The sequence below is a fragment of the Anabrus simplex genome, unplaced genomic scaffold (genome assembly GCF_040414725.1).
Source record: "Anabrus simplex isolate iqAnaSimp1 unplaced genomic scaffold, ASM4041472v1 ctg00000157.1, whole genome shotgun sequence".
Taxonomy (NCBI): Eukaryota; Metazoa; Arthropoda; class Insecta; order Orthoptera; family Tettigoniidae; genus Anabrus; species Anabrus simplex.
The window spans coordinates 40,516-60,162 of record NW_027130086.1 but is presented as its reverse complement, the minus strand read 5'-3'; the positions used below and the strand labels follow the sequence as shown (position 1 = coordinate 60,162).

Sequence of the window (19,647 nt, the reverse complement as noted above, 5' to 3'; positions counted from 1 at the left end):
AATGCAAGGTGGCAGATTGGAATTTGAAGGGAAATAAACCAATACTAGTCTTGGGAGACTCAAATGTTAATAGAATCCCTCCATTTCATAACCCATAACCCATACAAGTGGAGAGTTACCCTGGAGCAACATTTTACCATTTCAAAAAGGTCCTGGAGAAAACAGAGGTTCATTTAGACACCAGCATGCATAGTGGTTCTCTCGGTGGGCATAAACAATATGGATAATGGACCCATACAAAACATCAAACAGAATGCATCAATGCACAAGGAAGCAAGAGTCACTTTTTCCCTAATGCAATTATTTACATCCCCATTATTAACCACTCACACCTCCTTTCACCAGATCGAAAACGGAACCTCAAAGTCATTAACGGTTACATCACCACACATGGCCCATTTCTCTTGGAGATACCACATGATGAATTCCACACAACAGACCTGATACACTGAACAACAACCACAGCAGACCTCATTTTAAGAATTGGTGTGAGCAGCTAAATTTAGAATAGCTCTACCCACAATTTGGACCCACACCACACCCTTCTTTTCCCCCCAACCCCCTGTACACTCCCCCTTTCCTCCCCCAGTTGCTTTCTTAGATTACCCAGCAGAGGGGGTAGTTGACCCCCTCTCATCATGAATTTATCCAAGTCTTTTCAACTCACAACAGCACAGACCCAACTTTTGGAGAGGGGGGGTTGTCTTTCATTTCACTCTACACTCCAAATGTCATATATGTATATAATCACTTGCACATTTAGCAAAAAAACACTACATTGGGGAAACCCCAGTATACAATAGAAAATAGACTTAAACAGCATTCTATACAATATCAAACGGGCCCATTTACACACAGAACTAGTGACTCATTTCCAGGATCACCCCATCAATGAACGCAATGAAAGCACTTATGCTGATTATAGACACTTAATAGCGCGTTTTTAAGTTTCAAAAGATTGCGACTCCCGCCCTTTGCCTCACAATGGTTTGATCCACTGCAGGTCATTCGTTTTGTTGGAAGCTTCACACACACCTGCTGAATTTGCAGAGCTGGCGCGCAAACTAAAGCAAACGTTAACTATCAAGCTAGCTCACCCTAAAAGTGTTTGAAACACATAACCTGTCATTATGAAAATCACTGTATTCAAACCTGTGTAGATCAGTCAATTCTTAACTTAAAGACTTAAAACTCAGGATTCTGTAAGTGGCTATGTCAATAAAGACATGTGTTTACTATAGCTTCCTGTGCCAACCGGAAGTGCCTTTAATTGGGTCACACTGTCTGTTTTGAAGGGTTAAAAAAGTCACATCTTTCCAAAACTTCACATGTGTGACTAGGTAACCCTCCTAAACTGTAAATCAGTAATTTCCGCCAGCAGATGTCAAAGAAAAGCTCTCACACACACACACACACACAGCAAGGATGGAGTGAAAAGGTGTGGTGCTGAAAGACACAGAGAGCAGGCAAGGGCATAAACATAATCTCTAGGCCGTGCAGAGTTCAACGAGATATCCCGTAGCTCGCTCGGTCTGAGCGCAGCGACCATGAGAAAAGTAGGCCCAAAATGTCATTTGTTTTGGGTGACAGTGAGAGAACTGCTAGTGGTGAGAAGCACAATTCGACCTCAGGTACGTTCCTGAGATCCTCCCGATCCGTGCAAGCCCTAACCTTGGCCGTGTGGCATTAACCCTTAGCAGTTAAAAGAAGGTGTTTACTTCAAACAGTTTGCATTGACTTCTCTCCCCATAGGAATACATTGCCTGCACCTCTAAATTCAACCTGAAGCCTATGTGGGTTATGAATGCCTTATGAACCTGTCTTCTATGACAGTCCATCAGACCACTATGAGGTCTACCTGTGTCGAATCTAAGCATCCTGGAGCATCCGGAAGTGGTTAAATTCACCCAAAAGGTACTTTGATGTACATAACCTGCAAATGTGAAAATGACTGCATTCAACCCTGTCTAGATCAGTCAATTTTTAACATAAGACTTTAAACTCAGGATTCTGTAAGAGAATACCCCAAGCAAGATATGTGTTTACGTATAGCTTCCTGTGCCAACCGAAGTGCCTTTAATTGGGTCACACTGTCTGTTTTGAACTTGCATTGGCCAAGTGCCCACATCAACCTACAATTTACTCATAACCCACTTCCAGGAGCACCCCATCACTCACCTTACCATATCAGGGGTTACAGTCACATATAGGCTGGACCTGTGGGCCTCTGGACCTGTGGGCAGCACGGGAGTGGATCCAGAACCTACAGACAATAACACCAAATGGCCTGTATTAGAAAATGGGTTTTAACAGACAGGAAAATGGATGGAGAAGAACATGGTTTTATTCATAATTTATTTCTACTCTATATATTTATGGTTTGTTTGGTTTTAGTTTGGCACTTCCTCTTTTAGGTTTTTCCTTTCCTTTAACAAAACAATGAAACCATTTAAATGCACAATATGGCGTTTATGTTCATATTTAACAACACTATGGTTGAATGAATCTCTCACCACATCGACTTCTGCACTGCCACCCAGAAAAAGAGGCAACTTGGAGCTTACCTCAGTTTAATTTATGATCCTAGGAGGACATCTACGGGCCTTTAAGTATTACACCAAATGGCAAGGATGGCAGATTGGAATTTGAAGGGAAATAAACCAATACTAGTCTTGGGAGACTCAAATGTTAATAGAATCCCTCCATTTCATAACCCATAACCCATACAAGTGGAGAGTTACCCTGGAGCAACATTTTACCATTTCAAAAAGGTCCTGGAGAAAACAGAGGTTCATTTAGACACCAGCATGCATAGTGGTTCTCTCGGTGGGCATAAACAATATGGATAATGACCCATACAAAACATCAAACAGAATGCATCAATGCACAAGGAAGCAAGAGTCACTTTTTCCTAATGCAATTATTTACATCCCCATTATTAACCACTCACACCTCCTTTCACCAGATCGAAAACGGAACCTCAAAGTCATTAACGGTTACATCACCACACATGGCCCATTTCTCTTGGAGATACCACATGATGAATTCCACACAACAGACCTGATACACTGAACAACAACCACAGCAGACCTCATTTTTAAGAATTGGTGTGAGCAGCTAAATTTAGAATAGGCTCTACCCACAATTTGGACCCACACCACACCCTTCTTTTCCCCCCAACCCCCTGTACACTCCCCCTTTCCTCCCCCAGTTGCTTTCTTAGATTACCCAGCAGAGGGGGTAGTTGACCCCCTCTCATCATGAATTTATCCAAGTCTTTTCAACTCACAACAGCACAGACCCAACTTTTGGAGAGGGGGGGTTGTCTTTCATTTCACTCTACACTCCAAATGTCATATATGTATATAATCACTTGCACATTTAGCAAAAAACACTACATTGGGAAACCCAGTATACAATAGAAAATAGACTTAAACAGCATTCTATACAATATCAAACGGGCCCATTTACACACAGAACTAGTGACTCATTTCCAGGATCACCCCATCAATGAACGCAATGAAAGCACTTATGCTGATTATAGACACTTAATAGCGCGTTTTTAAGTTTCAAAAGATTGCGACTCCCGCCCTTTGCCTCACAATGGTTTGATCCACTGCAGGTCATTCGTTTTGTTGGAAGCCTTCACACACACCTGCTGAATTTGCAGAGCTGGGCGCGCAAACTAAAGCAAACGTTAACTATCAAGCTAGCTCACCCTAAAAGTGTTTTGAAACACATAACCTGTCATTATGAAAATCACTGTATTCAAACCTGTGTAGATCAGTCAATTCTTAACTTAAAGACTTAAAACTCAGGATTCTGTAAGTGGCTATGTCAATAAAGACATGTGTTTACTTATAGCTTCCTGTGCCAACCGGAAGTGCCTTTAATTGGGTCACACTGTCTGTTTTGAAGGGTTAAAAAAGTCACATCTTTCCAAAACTTCACATGTGTGACTAGGTAACCCTCCTAAACTGTAAATCAGTAATTTCCGCCAGCAGATGTCAAAGAAAAGCTCTCACACACACACACAGCAAGGATGGAGTGAAAAGGTTGTGGTGCTGAAAGACACAGAGAGCAGGCAAGGGCATAAACATAATCTCTAGGCCGTGCAGAGTTCAACGAGATATCCCGTAGCTCGCTCGGTCTGAGCGCAGCGACCATGAGAAAAGTAGGCCCAAAATGTCATTTGTTTTGGGTGACAGTGAGAGAACTGCTAGGGTGAGAAGCACAATTCGACCTCAGGTACGTTCCTGAGATCCTCCCGATCCGTGCAAGCCTAACCTTGGCCGTGTGGCATGAACCCTTAGCAGTTAAAAAGAGGTGTTTACTTCAAACAGTTTGCATTGACTTCTCTCCCATAGGAATACATTGCCTGCACCTCTAAATTCAACCTGAAGCCTATGTGGGTTATGAATGCCTTATGAACCTGTCTTCTATGACAGTCCATCAGACCACTATGAGGTCTACCTGTGTCGAATCTAAGCATCCTGGAGCATCCGGAAGTGGTTAAATTCACCCAAAAGGTATTTTGATGTACATAACCTGCAAATGTGAAAATGACTGCATTCAACCCTGTCTAGATCAGTCAATTTTTAACATAAAGACTTTAAACTCAGGATTCTGTAAGAGAATACCCCAAGCAAGATATGTGTTTACGTATAGCTTCCTGTGCCAACCGGAAGTGCCTTTAATTGGGTCACACTGTCTGTTTTGAACTTGCATTGGCCAAGTGCCCACATCAACCTACAATTTACTCATAACCCACTTCCAGGAGCACCCCATCACTCACCTTCCATATCAGGGTTACAGTCACATATAGGCTGGACCTGTGGGCCTCTGGACCTGTGGGCAGCACGGGAGTGGATCCAGAACCTACAGACAATAACACCAAATGGCCTGTATTAGAAATGGGTTTTAACAGACAGGAAAATGGATGGAGAAGAACATGGTTTTATTCATAATTTATTTCTACTCTATATATTTATGGTTTGTTTGGTTTTTAGTTTGGCACTTCCTCTTTTAGGTTTTTCCTTTCTTTAACAAATCAATGAAACCTTTTAAATGCACAATATGGCGTTTATGTTCATATTTAACAACACTATGGTTGAATGAATCTCTCACCACATCGACTTCTGCACTGCCACCCAGAAAAAGAGGCAACTTGGAGCTTACCTCAGTTTAATTTATGATCCTAGGAGGACATCTACGGGCCTTTAAGTATTACACCAAATGGCAAGGTGGCAGATTGGAATTTGAAGGGAAATAAACCAATACTAGTCTTGGGAGACTCAAATGTTAATAGAAATCCCTCCATTTCATAACCCATAACCCATACAAGTGGAGAGTTACCCTGGAGCAACATTTTACCATTTCAAAAAGGTCCTGGAGAAAACAGAGGTTCATTTAGACACCAGCATGCATAGTGGTTCTCTCGGTGGGCATAAACAATATGGATAATGACCCATACAAAACATCAAACAGAATGCATCAATGCACAAGGAAGCAAGAGTCACTTTTTCCCTAATGCAATTATTTACATCCCCATTATTAACCACTCACACCTCCTTTCACCAGATCGAAAACGGAACCTCAAAGTCATTAACGGTTACATCACCACACATGGCCCATTTCTCTTGGAGATACCACATGATGAATTCCACACAACAGACCTGATACACTGAACAACAACCACAGCAGACCTCATTTTTAAGAATTGGTGTGAGCAGCTAAATTTAGAATAGGCTCTACCCACAATTTGGACCCACACCACACCCTTCTTTTCCCCCCAACCCCCTGTACACTCCCCCTTTCCTCCCCCAGTTGCTTTCTTAGATTACCCAGCAGAGGGGGTAGTTGACCCCCTCTCATCATGAATTTATCCAAGTCTTTTCAACTCACAACAGCACAGACCCACTTTTGGAGAGGGGGGGGTTGTCTTTCATTTCACTCTACACTCCAAATGTCATATATGTATATAATCACTTGCACATTTAGCAAAAAACACTACATTGGGGAAAACCAGTATACAATAGAAAATAGACTTAAACAGCATTCTATACAATATCAAACGGGCCCATTTACACACAGAACTAGTGACTCATTTCCAGGATCACCCCATCAATGAACGCAATGAAAGCACTTATGCTGATTATAGACACTTAATAGCGCGTTTTTAAGTTTCAAAAGATTGCGACTCCCGCCCTTTGCCTCACAATGGTTTGATCCACTGCAGGTCATTCGTTTTGTTGGAAGCCTTCACACACACCTGCTGAATTTGCAGAGCTGGCGCGCAAACTAAAGCAAACGTTAACTATCAAGCTAGCTCACCCTAAAAGTGTTTTGAAACACATAACCTGTCATTATGAAAATCACTGTATTCAAACCTGTGTAGATCAGTCAATTCTTAACTTAAAGACTTAAAACTCAGGATTCTGTAAGTGGCTATGTCAATAAAGACATGTGTTTACTTATAGCTTCCTGTGCCAACCGGAAGTGCCTTTAATTGGGTCACACTGTCTGTTTTGAAGGGTTAAAAAAGTCACATCTTTCCAAACTTCACATGTGTGACTAGGTAACCCTCCTAAACTGTAAATCAGTAATTTCCGCCAGCAGATGTCAAAGAAAAGCTCTCTCACACACACACACACACAGCAAGGATGGAGTGAAAAGGTTGTGGTGCTGAAAGACACAGAGAGCAGGCAAGGGCATAAACATAATCTCTAGGCCGTGCAGAGTTCAACGAGATATCCGTAGCTCGCTCGGTCCTGAGCGCAGCGACCATGAGAAAAGTAGGCCCAAAATGTCATTTGTTTTGGGTGACAGTGAGAGAACTGCTAGGGTGAGAAGCACAATTCGACCTCAGGTACGTTCCTGAGATCCTCCCGATCCGTGCAAGCCTAACCTTGGCCGTGTGGCATTAACCCTTAGCAGTTAAAAGAAGGTGTTTACTTCAAACAGTTTGCATTGACTTCCTCTCCCCATAGGAATACATTGCCTGCACCTCTAAATTCAACCTGAAGCCTATGTGGGTTATGAATGCCTTATGAACCTGTCTTCTATGACAGTCCATCAGACCACTATGAGGTCTACCTGTGTCGAATCTAAGCATCCTGGAGCATCCGGAAGTGGTTAAAATTCACCCAAAAGGTATTTTGATGTACATAACCTGCAAATGTGAAAATGACTGCATTCAACCCTGTCTAGATCAGTCAATTTTTAACATAAAGACTTTAAACTCAGGATTCTGTAAGAGAATACCCCAAGCAAGATATGTGTTTACGTATAGCTTCCTGTGCCAACCGGAAGTGCCTTTAATTGGGTCACACTGTCTGTTTTGAACTTGCATTGGCCAAGTGCCCACATCAACCTACAATTTACTCATAACCACACTTCCAGGAGCACCCCATCACTCACCTTACCATATCAGGGTTACAGTCACATATAGGCTGGACCTGTGGGCCTCTGGACCTGTGGCCAGCACGGGAGTGGATCCAGAACCTACAGACAATAACACCAAATGGCCTGTATTAGAAAATGGGTTTTAACAGACAGGAAAATGGATGGAGAAGAACATGGTTTTATTCATAATTTATTTCTACTCTATATATTTATGGTTTGTTTGGTTTTAGTTTGGCACTTCCTCTTTTAGGTTTTTCCTTTCCTTTAACAAAACAATGAAACCATTTAAATGCACAATATGGCGTTTATGTTCATATTTAACAACACTATGGTTGAATGAATCTCTCACCACATCGACTTCTGCACTGCCCACCCAGAAAAGAGGCAACTTGGAGCTTACCTCAGTTTAATTTATGATCCTAGGAGGACATCTACGGGCCTTTAAGTATTACACCAAATGGCAAGGTGGCAGATTGGAATTTGAAGGAAATAAACCAATACTAGTCTTGGGAGACTCAAATGTTAATAGAATCCCTCCATTTCATAACCCATAACCCATACAAGTGGAGAGTTACCCTGGAGCAACATTTTACCATTTCAAAAAGGTCCTGGAGAAAAACAGAGGTTCATTTAGACACCAGCATGCATAGTGGTTCTCTCGGTGGGCATAAACAATATGGATAATGACCCATACAAAACATCAAACAGAATGCATCAATGCACAAGGAAGCAAGAGTCACTTTTTCCCTAATGCAATTATTTACCATCCCCATTATTAACCACTCACACCTCCTTTCACCAGATCGAAAACGGAACCTCAAAGTCATTAACGGTTACATCACCACACATGGCCCATTTCTCTTGGAGATACCACATGATGAATTCCACACAACAGACCTGATACACTGAACAACAACCACAGCAGACCTCATTTTTAAGAATTGGTGTGAGCAGCTAAATTTAGAATAGGCTCTACCCACAATTTGGACCCACACCACACCCTTCTTTTCCCCCCAACCCCTGTACACTCCCCCTTTCCTCCCCCAGTTGCTTTCTTAGATTACCCAGCAGAGGGGGTAGTTGACCCCTCTCATCATGAATTTATCCAAGTCTTTTCAACTCACAACAGCACAGACCCAACTTTTGGAGAGGGGGGGTGTCTTTCATTTCACTCTACACTCCAAATGTCATATATGTATATAATCACTTGCACATTTAGCAAAAAACACTACATTGGGGAAACCCAGTATACAATAGAAAATAGACTTAAACAGCATTCTATACAATATCAAACGGGCCCATTTACACACAGAACTAGTGACTCATTTCCAGGATCACCCCATCAATGAACGCAATGAAAGCACTTATGCTGATTATAGACACTTAATAGCGCGTTTTAAGTTTCAAAAGATTGCGACTCCCGCCCTTTGCCTCACAATGGTTTGATCCACTGCAGGTCATTCGTTTTGTTGGAAGCCTTCACACACACCTGCTGATTTGCAGAGCTGGCGCGCAAACTAAAGCAAACGTTAACTATCAAGCTAGCTCACCCTAAAGTGTTTTGAAACACATAACCTGTCATTATGAAAATCACTGTATTCAAACTGTGTAGATCAGTCAATTCTTAACTTAAAGACTTAAAACTCAGGATTCTGTAAGTGGCTATGTCAATAAAGACATGTGTTTACTTATAGCTTCCTGTGCCAACCGGAAGTGCCTTTAATTGGGTCACACTGTCTGTTTTGAAGGGTTAAAAAAGTCACATCTTTCCAAAACTTCACATGTGTGACTAGGTAACCCTCCTAAACTGTAAATCAGTAATTTCCGCCAGCAGATGTCAAAGAAAAGCTCTCACACACACACACAGCAAGGATGGAGTGAAAAGGTGTGGTGCTGAAAGACACAGAGAGCAGGCAAGGGCATAAACATAATCTCTAGGCCGTGCAGAGTTCAACGAGATATCCCGTAGCTCGCTCGGTCTGAGCGCAGCGACCATGAGAAAAGTAGGCCCAAAATGTCATTTGTTTTGGGTGACAGTGAGAGAACTGCTAGGGTGAGAAGCACAATTCGACCTCAGGTACGTTCCTAAGGTCCTCCCGATCCGTGCAAGCCTAACCTTGGCCGTGTGGCATTAACCCTTAGCAGTTAAAAGAAGGTGTTTACTTCAAACAGTTTGCATTGACTTCTCTCCCCATAGGAATACATTGCCTGCACCTCTAAATTCAACCTGAAGCCTATGTGGGTTATGAATGCCTTATGAACCTGTCTTCTATGACAGTCCATCAGACCACTATGAGGTCTACCTGTGTCGAATCTAAGCATCCTGGAGCATCCGGAAGTGGTTAAATTCACCCAAAAGGTATTTTGATGTACATAACCTGCAAATGTGAAAATGACTGCATTCAACCCTGTCTAGATCAGTCAATTTTTAACATAAAGACTTTAAACTCAGGATTCTGTAAGAGAATACCCCAAGCAAGATATGTGTTTACGTATAGCTTCCTGTGCCAACCGGAAGTGCCTTTAATTGGGTCACACTGTCTGTTTTGAACTTGCATTGGCCAAGTGCCCACATCAACCTACAATTTACTCATAACCCACTTCCAGGAGCACCCCATCACTCACCTTACCATATCAGGGTTACAGTCACATATAGGCTGGACCTGTGGGCCTGTGGGCCTCTGGACCTGTGGGCAGCACGGGAGTGGATCCAGAACCTACAGACAATAACACCAAATGGCCTGTATTAGAAAATGGGTTTTAACAGACAGGAAAATGGATGGAGAAGAACATGGTTTTATTCATAATTTATTTCTACTCTATATATTTATGGTTTGTTTGGTTTTAGTTTGGCACTTCCTCTTTTAGGTTTTTCCTTTCCTTTAACAAAACAATGAAACCATTTAAATGCACAATATGGCGTTTATGTTCATATTTAACAACACTATGGTTGAATGAATCTCTCACCACATCGACTTCTGCACTGCCACCCAGAAAAAGAGGCAACTTGGAGCTTACCTCAGTTTAATTTATGATCCTAGGAGGACATCTACGGGCCTTTAAGTATTACACCAAATGGCAAGGTGGCAGATTGGAATTTGAAGGGAAATAAACCAATACTAGTCTTGGGAGACTCAAATGTTAATAGAATCCCTCCATTTCATAACCCATAACCCATACAAGTGGAGAGTTACCCTGGAGCAACATTTTACCATTTCAAAAAGGTCCTGGAGAAAACAGAGGTTCATTTAGACACCAGCATGCATAGTGGTTCTCTCGGTGGGCATAAACAATATGGATAATGACCCATACAAAACATCAAACAGAATGCATCAATGCACAAGGAAGCAAGAGTCACTTTTTCCCTAATGCAATTATTTACATCCCCATTATTAACCACTCACACCTCCTTTCACCAGATCGAAAACGGAACCTCAAAGTCATTAACGGTTACATCACCACACATGGCCCATTTCTCTTGGAGATACCACATGATGAATTCCACACAACAGACCTGATACACTGAACAACAACCACAGCAGACCTCATTTTTAAGAATTGGTGTGAGCAGCTAAATTTAGAATAGGCTCTACCCACAATTTGGACCCACACCACACCCTTCTTTTCCCCCCAACCCCCTGTACACTCCCCCTTTCCTCCCCCAGTTGCTTTCTTAGATTACCCAGCAGAGGGGGTAGTTGACCCCCTCTCATCATGAATTTATCCAAGTCTTTTCAACTCACAACAGCACAGACCCAACTTTTGGAGAGGGGGGGTTGTCTTTCATTTCACTCTACACTCCAAATGTCATATATGTATATAATCACTTGCACATTTAGCAAAAAACACTACATTGGGGAAACCCAGTATACAATAGAAAATAGACTTAAACAGCATTCTATACAATATCAAACGGGCCCATTTACACACAGAACTAGTGACTCATTTCCAGGATCACCCCATCAATGAACGCAATGAAAGCACTTATGCTGATTATAGACACTTAATAGCGCGTTTTTAAGTTTCAAAAGATTGCGACTCCCGCCCTTTGCCTCACAATGGTTTGATCCACTGCAGGTCATTCGTTTTGTTGGAAGCCTTCACACACACCTGCTGAATTTGCAGAGCTGGCGCGCAAACTAAAGCAAACGTTAACTATCAAGCTAGCTCACCCTAAAAGTGTTTTGAAACACATAACCTGTCATTATGAAAATCACTGTATTCAAACCTGTGTAGATCAGTCAATTCTTAACTTAAAGACTTAAAACTCAGGATTCTGTAAGTGGCTATGTCAATAAAGACATGTGTTTACTTATAGCTTCCTGTGCCAACCGGAAGTGCCTTTAATTGGGTCACACTGTCTGTTTTGAAGGGTTAAAAAAGTCACATCTTTCCAAAACTTCACGTGTGACTAGGTAACCCTCCTAAACTGTAAATCAGTAATTTCCGCCAGCAGATGTCAAAGAAAAGCTCTCACACACACACACACACACAGCAAGGATGGAGTGAAAAGGTGTGGTGCTGAAAGACACAGAGAGCAGGCAAGGGCATAAACATAATCTCTAGGCCGTGCAGAGTTCAACGAGATATCCCGTAGCTCGCTCGGTCTGAGCGCAGCGACCATGAGAAAAGTAGGCCCAAAATGTCATTTGTTTTGGGTGACAGTGAGAGAACTGCTAGGGTGAGAAGCACAATTCGACCTCAGGTACGTTCCTGAGATCCTCCCGATCCGTGCAAGCCTAACCTTGGCCGTGTGGCATTAACCCTTAGCAGTTAAAAGAAGGTGTTTACTTCAAACAGTTTGCATTGACTTCTCTCCCCATAGGAATACATTGCCTGCACCTCTAAATTCAACCTGAAGCCTATGTGGGTTATGAATGCCTTATGAACCTGTCTTCTATGACAGTCCATCAGACCACTATGAGGTCTACCTGTGTCGAATCTAAGCATCCTGGAGCATCCGGAAGTGGTTAAATTCACCCAAAAGGTATTTTGATGTACATAACCTGCAAATGTGAAAATGACTGCATTCAACCCTGTCTAGATCAGTCAATTTTTAACATAAAGACTTTAAACTCAGGATTCTGTAAGAGAATACCCCAAGCAAGATATGTGTTTACGTATAGCTTTCCTGTGCCAACCGGAAGTGCCTTTAATTGGGTCACACTGTCTGTTTTGAACTTGCATTGGCCAAGTGCCCACATCAACCTACAATTTACTCATAACCCACTTCCAGGAGCACCCCATCACTCACCTTACCATATCAGGGTTACAGTCACATATAGGCTGGACCTGTGGGCCTCTGGACCTGTGGGCAGCACGGGAGTGGATCCAGAACCTACAGACAATAACACCAAATGGCCTGTATTAGAAAATGGGTTTTAACAGACAGGAAAATGGATGGAGAAGAACATGGTTTTATTCATAATTTATTTCTACTCTATATATTTATGGTTTGTTTGGTTTTAGTTTGGCACTTCCTCTTTTAGGTTTTTCCTTTCCTTTAACAAAACAATGAAACCATTTAAATGCACAATATGGCGTTTATGTTCATATTTAACAACACTATGGTTGAATGAATCTCTCACCACATCGACTTCTGCACTGCCACCCAGAAAAAGAGGCAACTTGGAGCTTACCTCAGTTTAATTTATGATCCTAGGAGGACATCTACGGGCCTTTAAGTATTACACCAAATGGCAAGGTGGCAGATTGGAATTTGAAGGGAAATAAACCAATACTAGTCTTGGGAGACTCAAATGTTAATAGAATCCCTCCATTTCATAACCCATAACCCATACAAGTGGAGAGTTACCCTGGAGCAACATTTTACCATTTCAAAAAGGTCCTGGAGAAAACAGAGGTTCATTTAGACACCAGCATGCATAGTGGTTCTCTCGGTGGGCATAAACAATATGGATAATGACCCATACAAAACATCAAACAGAATGCATCAATGCACAAGGAAGCAAGAGTCACTTTTTCCCTAATGCAATTATTTACATCCCCATTATTAACCACTCACACCTCCTTTCACCAGATCGAAAACGGAACCTCAAAGTCATTAACGGTTACATCACCACACATGGCCCATTTCTCTTGGAGATACCACATGATGAATTCCACACAACAGACCTGATACACTGAACAACAACCACAGCAGACCTCATTTTTAAGAATTGGTGTGAGCAGCTAAATTTAGAATAGGCTCTACCCACAATTTGGACCCACACCACACCCTTCTTTTCCCCCCAACCCCCTGTACACTCCCCCTTTCCTCCCCCAGTTGCTTTCTTAGATTACCCAGCAGAGGGGGTAGTTGACCCCCTCTCATCATGAATTTATCCAAGTCTTTTCAACTCACAACAGCACAGACCCAACTTTTGGAGAGGGGGGGTTGTCTTTCATTTCACTCTACACTCCAAATGTCATATATGTATATAATCACTTGCACATTTAGCAAAAAACACTACATTGGGGAAACCCAGTATACAATAGAAAATAGACTTAAACAGCATTCTATACAATATCAAACGGGCCCATTTACACACAGAACTAGTGACTCATTTCCAGGATCACCCCATCAATGAACGCAATGAAAGCACTTATGCTGATTATAGACACTTAATAGCGCGTTTTTAAGTTTCAAAAGATTGCGACTCCCGCCCTTTGCCTCACAATGGTTTGATCCACTGCAGGTCATTCGTTTTGTTGGAAGCCTTCACACACACCTGCTGAATTTGCAGAGCTGGCGCGCAAACTAAAGCAAACGTTAACTATCAAGCTAGCTCACCCTAAAAGTGTTTTGAAACACATAACCTGTCATTATGAAAATCACTGTATTCAAACCTGTGTAGATCAGTCAATTCTTAACTTAAAGACTTAAAACTCAGGATTCTGTAAGTGGCTATGTCAATAAAGACATGTGTTTACTTATAGCTTCCTGTGCCAACCGGAAGTGCCTTTAATTGGGTCACACTGTCTGTTTTGAAGGGTTAAAAAAGTCACATCTTTCCAAAACTTCACATGTGTGACTAGGTAACCCTCCTAAACTGTAAATCAGTAATTTCCGCCAGCAGATGTCAAAGAAAAGCTCTCACACACACACACACACACACACAGCAAGGATGGAGTGAAAAGGTGTGGTGCTGAAAGACACAGAGAGCAGGCAAGGGCATAAACATAATCTCTAGGCCGTGCAGAGTTCAACGAGATATCCCGTAGCTCGCTCGGTCTGAGCGCAGCGACCATGAGAAAAGTAGGCCCAAAATGTCATTTGTTTTGGGTGACAGTGAGAGAACTGCTAGGGTGAGAAGCACAATTCGACCTCAGGTACGTTCCTGAGGTCCTCCCGATCCGTGCAAGCCTAACCTTGGCCGTGTGGCATTAACCCTTAGCAGTTAAAAGAAGGTGTTTACTTCAAACAGTTTGCATTGACTTCTCTCCCCATAGGAATACATTGCCTGCACCTCTAAATTCAACCTGAAGCCTATGTGGGTTATGAATGCCTTATGAACCTGTCTTCTATGACAGTCCATCAGACCACTATGAGGTCTACCTGTGTCGAATCTAAGCATCCTGGAGCATCCGGAAGTGGTTAAATTCACCCAAAAGGTATTTTGATGTACATAACCTGCAAATGTGAAAATGACTGCATTCAACCCTGTCTAGATCAGTCAATTTTTAACATAAAGACTTTAAACTCAGGATTCTGTAAGAGAATACCCCAAGCAAGATATGTGTTTACGTATAGCTTCCTGTGCCAACCGGAAGTGCCTTTAATTGGGTCACACTGTCTGTTTTGAACTTGCATTGGCCAAGTGCCCACATCAACCTACAATTTACTCATAACCCACTTCCAGGAGCACCCCATCACTCACCTTACCATATCAGGGTTACAGTCACATATAGGCTGGACCTGTGGGCCTCTGGACCTGTGGGCAGCACGGGAGTGGATCCAGAACCTACAGACAATAACACCAAATGGCCTGTATTAGAAAATGGGTTTTAACAGACAGGAAAATGGATGGAGAAGAACATGGTTTTATTCATAATTTATTTCTACTCTATATATTTATGGTTTGTTTGGTTTTAGTTTGGCACTTCCTCTTTTAGGTTTTTCCTTTCCTTTAACAAAACAATGAAACCATTTAAATGCACAATATGGCGTTTATGTTCATATTTAACAACACTATGGTTGAATGAATCTCTCACCACATCGACTTCTGCACTGCCACCCAGAAAAAGAGGCAACTTGGAGCTTACCTCAGTTTAATTTATGATCCTAGGAGGACATCTACGGGCCTTTAAGTATTACACCAAATGGCAAGGTGGCAGATTGGAATTTGAAGGGAAATAAACCAATACTAGTCTTGGGAGACTCAAATGTTAATAGAATCCCTCCATTTCATAACCCATAACCCATACAAGTGGAGAGTTACCCTGGAGCAACATTTTACCATTTCAAAAAGGTCCTGGAGAAAACAGAGGTTCATTTAGACACCAGCATGCATAGTGGTTCTCTCGGTGGGCATAAACAATATGGATAATGACCCATACAAAACATCAAACAGAATGCATCAATGCACAAGGAAGCAAGAGTCACTTTTTCCCTAATGCAATTATTTACATCCCCATTATTAACCACTCACACCTCCTTTCACCAGATCGAAAACGGAACCTCAAAGTCATTAACGGTTACATCACCACACATGGCCCATTTCTCTTGGAGATACCACATGATGAATTCCACACAACAGACCTGATACACTGAACAACAACCACAGCAGACCTCATTTTTAAGAATTGGTGTGAGCAGCTAAATTTAGAATAGGCTTGGACCCACACCACACCCTTCTTTTCCCCCCCAACCCCCTGTACACTCCCCCTTTCCTCCCCCAGTTGCTTTCTTAGATTACCCAGCAGAGGGGGTAGTTGACCCCCTCTCATCATGAATTTATCCAAGTCTTTTCAACTCACAACAGCACAGACCCAACTTTTGGAGAGGGGGGGTTGTCTTTCATTTCACTCTACACTCCAAATGTCATATATGTATATAATCACTTGCACATTTAGCAAAAAACACTACATTGGGGAAACCCAGTATACAATAGAAAATAGACTTAAACAGCATTCTATACAATATCAAACGGGCCCATTTACACACAGAACTAGTGACTCATTTCCAGGATCACCCCATCAATGAACGCAATGAAAGCACTTATGCTGATTATAGACACTTAACCTGTTAGAGCTCTAGGGGCGCTATTTCATTTTTGGATAAAAAACGTTCCCGTTTTAAGCGCGATATTTTGTCACGAAAAGATGCTCGACTATGCATATTCTTGACAGTTTTGGAAAGAAAACACTCTGAAGTTTCAGAATCTGCAAAGATTTTGTCTGTAAGTGCCCCAGAACTCATTCTACAGGCGAAACCAAGATGATGCATCACCCAGGAATTAGCAGAATTTCTGAAGCTCTGTTTTCCATTCTCTCCTTATATGGCTGTGATTGCGCAACGAATGAGCCTACACTTTCTGTCGTTCGCCCAAGGTCTTAGCAGCATTGTGACGTATTTGTAGGCATATCATTGGAAGATTGACCATAAGAGACTACATTTTCCAAGTGTCCGCCTGGTGTCCTGCGTCGAATTCGGTGCGCAATTGCCAGCTGCTTCTACTTTACCATTTGATTCAGGGGAGAAAGCATGTGTCCAAGAACGATGTATCAATGAAGAGATATGTGAAAAACACCTTGATGATTGATTCTAAACAACGTTTGCCATGTTTTCAGTCGATATTATGGAGTTAATTTGGAAAAAAGTTTGCGTTTTGAGGACTGAATTTATGGATTTTTTTTGGTAGCCAAATGTGATGTATAAAACGGAGGTATTTCTAATACACAAGGAATCTTTTTGGAAAAACTGAGCATCTGCTATCTAACTGAGAGTATCCTCATTGAAAACATCAGAAGTTCTTCAAAGGTAAATTATTTTATTTGAAGGCTTTTATGTTTTTGTTAATGTTGCGTGCTGGATGCTAACGCTAATGCTAACGCTAAATGCTAACGCGAAATGCTAACTCTAGCTAGCTACTTTTACACAAATTATTGTTTTCCTATGGTTGAGAAGCATATTTTGAAAATCTGAGATGACAGTGTTGTTTACAAAAGGCTAAGCTTGAGAGATGGCATATTTATTTCATTTCATTTGCGATTTTCATAAATAGTTAACGTTGTGTTATGCTAATGAGCTTGCTGATAGATTTACACAATCCTGGATACAGGGGTTTTTTCATAGCTAAACGTGACGCAGAAAACGGAGCGATTTGTCCTAAACAAATAATCTTTCAGGAAAAACTGAACATTTGCTATCTGAGAGTCTCCTCATTGAAAACATCTGAAGTTCTTCAAAGGTAAATGATTTTTTTGAATGCTTTTCTGTTTTTTTGTGTAAATGTTGCCAGCTGAATGCTAATGCTAAATGCTACGTTAGCCATCAATACTGTTACACAAATGCTTGTTTTGCAATGGTTGAGAAGCATATTTTGAAAATCTGAGATGACAGTGTTGTTAACAAAAGGCTAAGCTTGAGAGCTAGCATATTTATTTCATTTCATTTGCGATTTTCATGAATAGTTAACGTTGCGTTATGGTAATGAGCTTGAGTCTGTATTCACGAACCCGGATCCGGGATGGGGAGATCAGAAAGGTTAATAGCGCGTTTTTAAGTTTCAAAAGATTGCGACTCCCGCCCTTTGCCTCACAATGGTTTGATCCACTGCAGGTCATTCGTTTTGTTGGAAGCCTTCACACACACCTGCTGAATTTGCAGAGCTGGCGCGCAAACTAAAGCAAACGTTAACTATCAAGCTAGCTCACCCTAAAAGTGTTTTGAAACACATAACCTGTCATTATGAAAATCACTGTATTCAAACCTGTGTAGATCAGTCAATTCTTAACTTAAAGACTTAAAACTCAGGATTCTGTAAGTGGCTATGTCAATAAAGACATGTGTTTACTTATAGCTTCCTGTGCCAACCGGAAGTGCCTTTAATTGGGTCACACTGTCTGTTTTGAAGGGTTAAAAAAGTCACATCTTTCCAAAACTTCACATGTGTGACTAGGTAACCCTCCTAAACTGTAAATCAGTAATTTCCGCCAGCAGATGTCAAAGAAAAGCTCTCACACACACACACACACACAGCAAGGATGGAGTGAAAAGGTGTGGTGCTGAAAGACACAGAGAGCAGGCAAGGGCATAAACATAATCTCTAGGCCGTGCAGAGTTCAACGAGATATCCCGTAGCTCGCTCGGTTCTGAGCGCAGCGACCATGAGAAAAGTAGGCCCAAAATGTCATTTGTTTTGGGTGACAGTGAGAGAACTGCTAGGGTGAGAAGCACAATTCGACCTCAGGTACGTTCCTGAGGTCCTCCCGATCCGTGCAAGCCTAACCTTGGCCGTGTGGCATTAACCCTTAGCAGTTAAAAGAAGGTGTTTACTTCAAACAGTTTGCATTGACTTCTCTCCCCATAGGAATACATTGCCTGCACCTCTAAATTCAACCTGAAGCCTATGTGGGTTATGAATGCCTTATGAACCTGTCTTCTATGACAGTCCATCAGACCACTATGAGGTCTACCTGTGTCGAATCTAAGCATCCTGGAGCATCCGGAAGTGGTTAAATTCACCCAAAAGGTATTTTGATGTACATAACCTGAAAATGTGAAAATGACTGCATTCAACCCTGTCTAGATCAGTCAATTTTTAACATAAAGACTTTAAACTCAGGATTCTGTAAGAGAATACCCCAAGCAAGATATGTGTTTACGTATAGCTTCCTGTGCCAACCGGAAGTGCCTTTAATTGGGTCACACTGTCTGTTTTGAACTTGCATTGGCCAAGTGCCCACATCAACCTACAATTTACTCATAACCCACTTCCAGGAGCACCCCATCACTCACCTTACCATATCAGGGTTACAGTCACATATAGGCTGGACCTGTGGGCCTCTGGACCTGTGGGCAGCACGGGAGTGGATCCAGAACCTACAGACAATAACACCAAATGGCCTGTATTAGAAAATGGGTTTTAACAGACAGGAAAATGGATGGAGAAGAACATGGTTTTATTCATAATTTATTTCTACTCTATATATTTATGGTTTGTTTGGTTTTAGTTTGGCACTTCCTCTTTTAGGTTTTTCCTTTCCTTTAACAAAACAATGAAACCATTTAAATGCACA

General features: G+C 41.7%; 1 pseudogene; it reads right to left on the bottom strand.

The window, feature by feature from the left end:
• The window catches only part of LOC137503622 (uncharacterized), a 74,287-nt pseudogene that overhangs the window by 15,212 nt on the left and 39,428 nt on the right, over positions 1-19,647 (bottom strand).